At 42.8% G+C, this 10,537-nt stretch overlaps 1 non-coding gene across 1 annotated transcript; it reads right to left on the bottom strand.

Annotated features, from left to right (window-relative positions):
- Positions 1 to 9,813: 9,813 nt before the first annotated feature.
- Positions 9,814 to 9,888, bottom strand: Trnal-caa. The gene has a single exon. It is a non-coding gene; the product is annotated as a tRNA-Leu (tRNA).
- Positions 9,889 to 10,537: the final 649 nt, after the last annotated feature.

Below are 10,537 nucleotides of genomic sequence, written 5' to 3'. Positions count from 1 at the left end.
GTGTGTTTATATAGGGTGGGGTGGGGGGCGCGGAAGGCTGCAGACGGGAGAAAGGAAGAGGGTGAGGAGGGCGCCCGCCGCGGATCATCCTCTTCCCCTCCCGCCTACTAGACTCTCCCCACTCCCCTCTGCCCTCCACACCCCCCTCCTGACGACGCGGAGTTTACCGACTCATCCTCGGCGGCAGCCTCCGCAGTACCGGCGTCTGCACGAGCTCCTGACCTTGAGAGCTCTTCAGCTGCACTTTCACTTTTCTTCATTCAATGTCAGTCCGTGTATCCTCCTCCCTTCCTGCCGCTTGCAACCAGGATAGCTGCGGCGGTGGAGCTCCTGGAAGTCAGTCGGTACTAAAAATTCGTTCCCGGTAAGACCGCAAGGTCACCCACGGTTCAAGAACCCGAGAGAGTCAACGGATAGAAGAGACCAGAGTGGGGTCTGATATTACAGTTAGCGAACGTCAAACAGTATTCAGTGCGGACAAAACCAACTGGCTAGGCACTAGTGCTCTCTGTTAGCGCAGAAGACGTTAATCTATAACCACATCGTACCGTGTGCTGTATTCTTTTTTTTTCTTCTAAATTCTGAATAGGAGGTAGGTACGAGGGTCATCATGGCAGCTATGGTATATTGTGCGAACGTGTGAAATCACCGTAATCGCAGTAAATACGTCATTGCCGAAATCAGCCGAAAGATTGCGACCGCATGCGAGGATGGTTTGACACCAGCGCCTGAAATATTCAATGTGATGTTGGCCGTGCTACAAGATGGATACTTTCGCACCCACCCTGCTCAGCTCATGCGACTTGAATTTCATTTCACAGCTGAAGTAACCATTGTGTGGGAGGCGCTTTTCAAACAGTGCTAATGTCCTCGCGGCATTTCGGCGACAGGAGTCACACAACGCCTTCCCCATCGTTGGAAACGCTGTGTGTATACATGGGACACTGTTTTGAAGCACGGTAGTTGACTTGGATTCATTTTTGTGCATTCTGAACTCGTGCACAATGAATTTTCAGAGTTCCAACGCGAGTGTTTCATTTCAACCTCTAAAGTGACCTCCTGTACTGAAACTCAGTTTTACGTTGACTTTCAGATACACACTGCCGTACTGGTTCAATGTACATGCCGGCCGCTGTGGGCGAGCGGTTCTCGGCGCTTCAGTCTGGAACCGCCCGACCGCTACGGTCGCAGGTTCGAATCCTGCCTCGGGCATGGATGTGTGTGATGTCCTTAGGTTAGTTAGGTTTAAGTAGTTCTAAGTTTAGGGGACTGTTGACTTCAGATGTTAAGTCCCATAGTGCTCAGAGCCATTTGAACCATCAATGTACATCGTGGAACTCTCATGTTTATCACAGGATATACCGTAGTAGCCATGACTTGCGGAACGACCCTCGTATATAAGTGTTCCTGAAGGAAAAGGACCACTCCGCTTAGCAACAAAGTTTGTGTGTACACGAATTTGTAAATTCTGTGGAGTTGGTAGATGCATTTTTGAACATTGTCTCAAAAGTGATAACAGTAATAAGAAACAAATCATGCATATTGTAGAACAGAATATAAATGCAGATAACTGCCATCTTTACTTACGAAATATTTGTTTATTTCTATTAACTAGTTCAGGAGAGACATGCAGAAGTTACATATTCAAGCTTGTATCGTTATCAGCTTCCCCCATCGGAGGTTCAAGTCGTGCCTCGGGCATGGGTGTCTGTGTTGTCCTTAGAGTAAGTTGGTTTAAGCTAGATTAAGTAGTGCGTAAGCTTAGGGACCGATGACCTCAGCAGTTTGGTCCCATAAGACCTTACCACAAATTTCCACTTTTTTGTATCGTTATACAGGGTACTGGAGGTTGCTTCTTGCGTCAGTGTGGGTGGTATTTGTGTTAGCATACACCTGGCAATTTTTATTTTCAAATTGCATATCGGCCATAGAGTGGATGAACCAAATAGCTGCTTACAATAAGTAATCTTTATTCATGATAGACTGTTTCGGATTTATTGCCATTTTCAAGTACGTCTAGGTTGATGTGACGTCCATGTTACGTCATTAGTGAATTGTCTTATAACTGTCACTGTTTTAATAAGAAGGTAAATGCTGTCAACATGTTGAAAATAAACTATTAATTACGATTGACAGTAGTTCGACATTTCCACGCTGTATGTTTATGGACGTCACATCAATCTAGACGTACTTGAAAATGGCGATAAAGGCGAAACAGTCCGTCGTGAATAAAGATTACTTATTCTAAGCAGCTATTTGGTACATCTACTTTAATAATCATGTTGTTACCAGGCATATACGATGCTGCTGGTCCTCAAGAAGAAAACTTGTTAAATACCATTTACAACAAACGATGCCAACAGAAATCTGCCAACGTTCAGTATGTGCAGGCTCGAAAAGTAGTTAATAGAAGTGTGCAAGTATTATATAAATGACTGGCCGCGTATATCTGTATTTATATTCAACAAAAAACAGATTTTGGTCTGTTTGTTAACTATGACTTGCGCCGCTCGCGTAGTTGATACTTTGCAGCAACTGAATCTCAGAAGCAGTTGTACAACATAGCACATTTTCTCCTAATGTGTGCATAATCGACACTATCACATTTTGAAGTCTGTCCAATCATTCAACCTTTCAACAATACTACCGAAGATAGTTACAACTGACAGTATGTCAAGCTACAGAGTGCTAGCTCGGTAGTACAACAAAAACTGACATGAATCTAGATGACATTCAAATTTTGGCCTTCTGTAGTGTCTAGACAACTGATTACATGACTACACCAGCAAACAGAACAACTAAAAAAGTGTGATAATATTGCATAAAGTGTTCAAGCTATCGAAAAAAAGAGTTTTCAGCATGTGATAGTAAGCAAAAGAGCGACTGTTTTGGTGTATGGTTAGCACTTGCATTATTTTCATCTTGTGCTTGTTTTATGATTTAACATTTGTGCTCACATGCTGCAGATTAACAGTAAAAGACAATCCAGTTTAGTTTAATCCATTTACCATTACATCGTAGTAACTACATGACGTACTACGACCCGATTTAAATGTAGAAAAATAGTGAGTTTATTGCGTGACAACATCATCTATAAATCAAATATACAGTTAATTTTTGGTCCAGATCTCGTAGGAGCCTTGCTTAATTCGTCGTTTCACTGTCGAAGTTCTTTTTCCATCAAAGCAGATAAACATCTCTCATAGGGAAATATGTGATGGTTCAGATAAGATCTGCATATGTAAATAGCTTCATTATACACGTTTAGTTTCACATAATCATTTTCCAGGGCAGCAGAAGCACTTTCGGTGAAAACATCTAAATCTTCTCACATTTCAGATTTTCCAGTTTCCTGAAATGATATAACGGAAACTAAAACGTTGCTATAGAAATCAGAAACATTGCTAATTTCTAGAGAGACTGGACTACAACTCGCAGTTGATTCATCATGCTAGATCTATTTTCCAACCCAGCTTATTTATTACTCTAGCTTCAGTTCAACAATTATGTAAAAATTAGGTATACCACTGAAAAATCGTAATGTGTCTGTAGTTCTTTCTTGTTTAGGAAACACATTTGTTGCAAGCAGTTAAAAATTAGATACCACTGACGCTCAGTACCACCTTCTCTGTTCCAAAAATTCAAAGAAGAATTCTGCAAGTTTCTTATTCTCCACATTTCCTCGATTTTTATCATCTGTTTCACTAACGTATCGTTCCTAGACTTTTAGCTTTTGTATATGTCTAATAGCCTTATCTATTTCGTCTGCTAATATGCAATATACAAAATCCGTTATCCCCTTACCCACGACATTTCGTGACCTGTAAAGGGTACTGAAGAAACTTTAACTACGTTTACTACGATCTCTTTGTTGGTGCTAATGGCCTCCCCAAAATCCTTGATTATGGGATGTGATGACCAGTTAGCCAGCATAAGTATCAGTTTCATTTTTTGGAAACTACTGCTGTCTGAAGTTCAGACTGGTTACTGTGGATTCTGATATTTTTACGCAACAGTATATTTTTTTAAATTCAGCTAAGTTCTACAGCGTTATTTAAATAATAAACCGCTGTACTAGCTACATTTTTACATGCGTAGCACGACGAGTTTCGCGAATCTATTACGATTATCGAGAGCAAATATTGATATTGGGATTTTAAAGTGATGTTTCGTGTATGTTGTTCTGCCTCTCTTGCCTACACTTGTCTTTTTATTGATTTAAGGTACTGTGCCTCCTTCATAGAAATCCACATACACGTAAGCCATCATTCTCAGCTGAGTTACTACTTGACAGAAGGTTTGTGTTCCTTCGCGAGCGGTGTTCTTACTTGTTGAGCTATCTGAACACTAGTCACGAGTTTTCTTCAGAGCTTCAGTTCAGTTCTGCCAGAACCTCTTACCAAAATTCATAGAGACCCTCCTGGATACCTTGCTGTACTAGCACTTCTGACAGTAAAAATATCGTGAAGCTTTTTTCTTTTGTTTTTTTTTTAATTTTTTTTTACAGTTTTGATAATTTTAATATTTTCATTCGGGCCTTCTGCATGGAAATCTAACTATCTTAAAGAGATATTCTTATTAGTCACTTCCCTTTAAATAATTGTTTTGTCGTCTTCAGATTTAAAATAGCACGCTGTTGCTGTATGGTGTAAAATAAACTGTGATTTTTGACAGTGGTGCGAACTTGGTAAATGAGCCCCACAGGTTAAAAAAAAAAAAAAAAAAAAAAAAAAAAAAAACAGAGATAAGATCCAGACGGGAGTTGGAGCAGGATCGGATTCGACGCGCACCCGGCGCTGAACCTAAAATTGATGGCGGATGAACACAACAAAATGGCCGATGATATTCAATGTATGAACGTCGAATCAAGTGGAATTGTGCAATCTGGATATAAGCTTAACTTAATGACAGTCGAAAAGCACACATGAAAGACGGCATGAGGCGTGATATCGCGGTACCGGTAAAGAGAAGAAGCGCGAATTTTGGCTGCGACAGTGAAGTAGTGAAATGACGCATGTTTTAAATTCTGTGTATCAGGGGGAAGAGACAGGGCTTTCAGTAGAAGAGAGGATGAGCCGTATTATCAAGGAGACTTTTTTATTCATCGAATGCGCTCTTTCTCCTTTCGTGCGGGGAGAGTTATGAGAGGATTAATTTGGTGTGCAAGCCAATGGAAAGGCTCGATAGACTGTGACACAGTATAGAGGTCTTAATAGTTACGACTCTCAGTAAATCATGGATTTTGTAATAATATCATAATACGTGCATTTGTTGCGTGCTGAGATCGTTGTGTGGTCTTAAATACTAGGAGCCTCAGGAGGAAATGGTTATTCCTTGGCATGTAATAAACCTCTCAGTCTATTGGTAAAATATCGAATAAAAACACTGCTCTGCAAAACTTAAGTGCCAGCTAGGTAAAGCAACATAACATGTTAACAACTCGGTGGATGTGAATGGAAGTGGGCAAGCATCTTGCCAGAGGTTTCCCCGGCAGCGTACAGAAAGCTGGACGCCACATGGTGTGAGGTGAGCGTGACTGCAGCGCCAGATGGAGCTGGCCCAGCAACACGAGGCAGCTGGAAGCAACGGGAAAAGACAGTGTGAGTTAATCAGCGAGCTGTTATTATGCGGAAAGAATACCGTGGCAGTCGCCCGTAGCCGCAAACAAACGGAAACTGCGACTTGCAGGGGACCAAGCCCCCCCTCCCCCTCCCTCTCGAAGGGCTTAGTCTCTTCACTCATTTCAAAATAAGAAAACAAACAACCCACAACACAAAGTAAATTGTACACAAGGCATTTGGTGGTGGCTACAGAGCAATTGTTTCCTGCGGTTGGCAGTGGGAGTTCAGGCCCGACCTCTACCGGTGTCTTACGCAACCACAGTCCAAAACACTCCTCACTTAAAGCTGCCACGATATAGTGTTTGCATAATAATGTTCACTGTGGTGGTGTTCTTCATTACAGCATGGCCTGGAGAGAACATTTGAATGATGTCACACGCTGACGAATCATCCGGAAACTGGAAGAAGGACAAAGTGTGACGGGTGTAGCCCATGAGTTTGATATTATTCACAGTCTTTTTTCACGCTCACGGGGAGCGTTGCGAACTACCAGGAGGGGGGATGGTTGACCACGGTCAAATACAGCAGCAGATGACCTGTACATTGTGTAAGAGACAAGAAGGGACCCTCGTCGAACTGTGGATATAATTGCAGCCAGTTTTTCAAAGGACTACAAGGTATGCAATCTCACTCTCCACAGTGGCACGGCGTCTGTATAGGGTGGTCTCTTTGCCTGGAGGCCAGTACGTTGTATACCATTGAGACCTGCACATCGGTGACACAGTGTGTGATGGTTCCAAGAGCGCAGTGACTGGGCCAGCGAGCAGTGTGGTCGCACGCTCTTCTCAGATGAGAGCAGATTTAATGTAATGCACCCGGGAACAGTGTTGACATAATCATTTTGGTGGTCCAGGTGTTGTAGTGTGGCGAGACATAACGTTGCATGGGTGTACTGACTTCCAAATCTTTGAACACGGTCGACTTTGTTGTGACACTGTACTCCTTCCCCATGTGCGTCTTTTCAGGTGTGCTTTCGGCGCTGACTTCATTTTTATGGATAACAGTGCGCGATCACATCGTAAAGCACAGCTGGAGGACCGCTTGGCACAAGAGGATATTCGGCGGCTGGACTGACCTGCCTGTTCCCCCGCCCCCCGACTTACAACCGATCGACCACGTGGGGGACGCGATGTGCAGACGTATTGCAGCAGTTGTCATCTCCACTGGTGGAGAAATTGGACGCCCTACCACAAGAAAGCCTTACCGACAATTTGGCTAACATGTGTACACGTTGTAGAGAATACATTGTTGTCCATGGTGGTGACAGACCCTATTAAAAGCCATGTCCCGCCTTTTGTGATGTCCAGGGGACAATTATAAATCGCGGTAGCTTTGGTATGATTCATGTCTTTGAATAAATGTGTTATTTGTTTTCGTCTCATTGCGTATTTTTTTCAGTTCTTTCTTTACTACACCGTGACATTTCTTTCTACGTGTGATCCAACTTTTATCGAACTATGTTACATGCGAAAGTTGATTTCGTCCTTACATTTTGCACACCAGTGTATGTGCACTATCTCAATCGTTTCTGAACAACAACTCTTTCTACAGTCTCGAGTAGGAAGAGGGCTGACGTTAACATGCTGTTTTCTACTGTCAATTTTCCTTTGCCACTCATGGTGTAAAATACATTTTCCTGCAACTTGTAAGAGACTGTTTTGCTAACTGAGGATGTGGATATTTATCTGTAAAGTGCACAGAAATATTTAAAGCGCCGGAGAATAATTTCTCCATTGTTTTCAGCTTTTGTATGTTGACTTTGTTCGTTTGCTTATCGACAAACAATGATCTGATGGAAACATTCGGGTGCGCAACTGCGATCAGTCCGACGGCAGTACTGTATCACAGGTTGTGACTGTGGACACAACCATGAGTCTGTTGCAGTAATATTTCGGCCCTTGTAAATCGACGGAGCATTCTCCTAGTATTCCGGCAACATATAGTGCAGCAGTTTTCACATCATTGTCCGTTCAGACGATTGTCTATAATACGAGGGATATTCGGAAAGTAATTTCCATCGGTCAAGAAATGGAAACCACTGTGAAAATCTAATAAAGCATTGCACATATGAGTTCGACAGTGGCTCTAGTATGCCTGTCAGTTACATCACATCGCTCTTTTCAGTTCTGAGCGCATGGTGAGCACATAAAGACGCGTAGAAAATACTGTCTCCCACCAAGTAAGAGGTCCTGGTGAGAGATTTCGCCTGATGTTATGCAGCCCACATTACAGAACTGTCATACGGTTCCTACTTTGTGACAACTCTCGGTCGCAATCTGCAGGGGCAATGAAAATGCTGTAATTGCTGTAATTGCCTCCCTCACATTAACTACTGGCTACGAAGACAACATTTTCGCACAGACAACGAGCTATAGATGAGCGTAGAGAATTGGCGGGAAGCACAGGCGGCTGCCTTCTATGACGAGGGTATTGGAAAGTTGGTACAACGCTATGATAAATGTGTAAGTCGGAGTGGTGACTGTGTAGAGCAGTGGCTGGAAGCTGTAGCTAACTGTCGCAAAACAAAAATTTCTGATTTTCACAGTGGTTTCCATTGCGCTATCAATAGGAACTTACTTGCTGCATAGCCCACGTATTTCGGCCCTTGTAAGTCCACGGAGCATCCTCCAAGTATTCCGGCAACATATAGTGCAGCAGTTTTCACATCACTGTCCGTTGGGACGATTGTGTATAATAGCTCGACCAATAAGTTATTGATAATCAGTAATTCTGTCCTACACGTCATCTGAAGAACAAGGCTGAATAACATTTCGAGATACAGTAGTGTTAGCATTTGGACATGTGTGAGAATTACGACCCCCCGCAGTTCAGTCGTGGGTAAGTGTTGATTCCTCACTTAACAAAGGCAGTAAAACAAATATATCATTAAAGTTACTTATACATCTAATATTATCTTCTTCGTTAACGTACTAGACACGCTGGTAGTGCTAATCTTTCTTGTGTCTTCTGTTGTTTTTGGAATATCTGGTTGTACCTTCAACAATTACTTTTCGGACCATGTTCAAATACTCTAGTAATGTTTTCCATTTCGTTCACATTTTGATGGCATCGGTTTTTCTATACCACACAACACTGAAAAGAGAACCGCATTCATACAACGCGTAAGGGACACCAGACAGTGTTCTGTTGCCTGTTATTCGTTTGATATATTTTCGTCTGTGTTCTCTAACAAGATCAATCGCAGCTTCATGCAGTACCTGTAAATGTACACCATGTGTGCGCGTCAGCAACACTGTGTGGAGTATTGCTAACTCAGGCAACCAGGACAATAAGACCAGCTGCTAGAGTACTCCATCCAGATGCATAACTACAGCAGAGTCGGCGAGAAACGTTGACAGATGGCGAAAAACCTTGTCTGACTGCAGCAGTGGGCTTGGGATGGCTGCTTCACTCTTCTGCCTCAAACAGTTACGTAATGCGTTTTGCAAACGTCTCTATGGCAACGCCTCAATGTTATCGCATCTCTATACACATGCTATTGTTTTCGCCTGAAGCTGTTTACGCTTCAGCTGGAAACGGCGCTGCGAGCTGTCAATGGCCTTTTTTCGCAGACTCTACTTAGCAGTAACTGGCGCCCAAGTCAAACAGCGGAACTGCACGCCTGCTAACATCTTCCCGTTTCTTTCTTTCTCCCTTTTTTTTGAAACTTGTATTTGTTTAGCCTGTTTATTCGCTTGTTGTGATGATCATGACTTTTCAGTGAAGTAAATGGTACACATATCAATAATTGTTTTTCGTAATTCAGCTCAAAATATGGTAGAACGCACGGTTCAACGTCAGATTGCATGCAACAATAAAGTGATTCCTTTTTCACTGTTTCATCGTCGATCAGTACAAAACTATAACAAACAAAACAACAAACGCAAAATATACTCTTTACGCTTACGCTGTGTTGTTTTGCTTAGCGTAAAGAAAATCGCGACTGTTATCCTTCACCTCTTTATAGGATGAAAGTTCAGCCATCTCCATACTGCGAAGTTCACCCGACTGAGATTGCAGATCTCTGCCGTGTGATACCAGGGTGTTCATGATATGGCAGACAACGCTCCAAGTTTTTTAAGGCCTTGTTCAGAGCGAGAATTCCCTAACCTACATCTGTGACGGACCTGTTTCGACAGCTGACCACAACGGACTATGTCAGTATTGAAACTTCCTGGCAGATTAAAACTGTGTGCCGGACCGAGACTCGAACTCGGGACCTTTGCCTTTTGCGGGCAAGTGCTCTACCAACTGAGCTACCCAAGCACGACTCACGCCCCCTCCTCACAGCTTTAATTCCGCCAGTACCTCGTCTCCTACCTTCCAAACTTCACAGCTCTCCTGCGAACGTTGCAGAACTAGCACTCCTGGAAGAAAGGATATTGCGGAGACGTGGCTTAGCCACAGCCTGGGGGATGTTTCTAGAGTGAAATTTTCACTCTACATCGGAGTGTGCGTTGATATGAAACTTCCCGGCAGATTAAAACTGCCGGCTAAAGGCAAAGGTCCCGAGTTCGAGTCTCGGTCCGGCACACAAGTTTCGTATCAACGCACACTCCGCTGTAGAGTGAAAATTTCACTCTATGTCAGCATAGCCCGGTTTCTGCAAGAAGCGGATATCCAGGATATCCAGTTATAAATCAGACACAAAGGTTCAAGCGTAAGAAGTTGTGGTATATGGCCTGTATTGAGTGTGTAAATGTACAAAGTGCTTTGAAGTTTGCATGCAATTAATGTAATTTTTTAATATCCTCAAGATTCTCTTTCATACATATTCGTCACCTTATACTTTATTGCTCCACAATTCACCCCCATCTTTTTCTCCTCTTTCTTCTTCTTCTTCCACGACATCCTTACTTCGCTCTCCCACTTTCCACTTTTCTTTTGCCATTCCTTCATTTTTTCGCCTGTCACAA

The sequence above is a fragment of the Schistocerca americana genome, chromosome 4 (genome assembly GCF_021461395.2).
Source record: "Schistocerca americana isolate TAMUIC-IGC-003095 chromosome 4, iqSchAmer2.1, whole genome shotgun sequence".
Lineage (NCBI taxonomy): Eukaryota > Metazoa > Arthropoda > Insecta > Orthoptera > Acrididae > Schistocerca > Schistocerca americana.
This window is presented reverse-complemented; position numbering and strand designations above follow the sequence as displayed.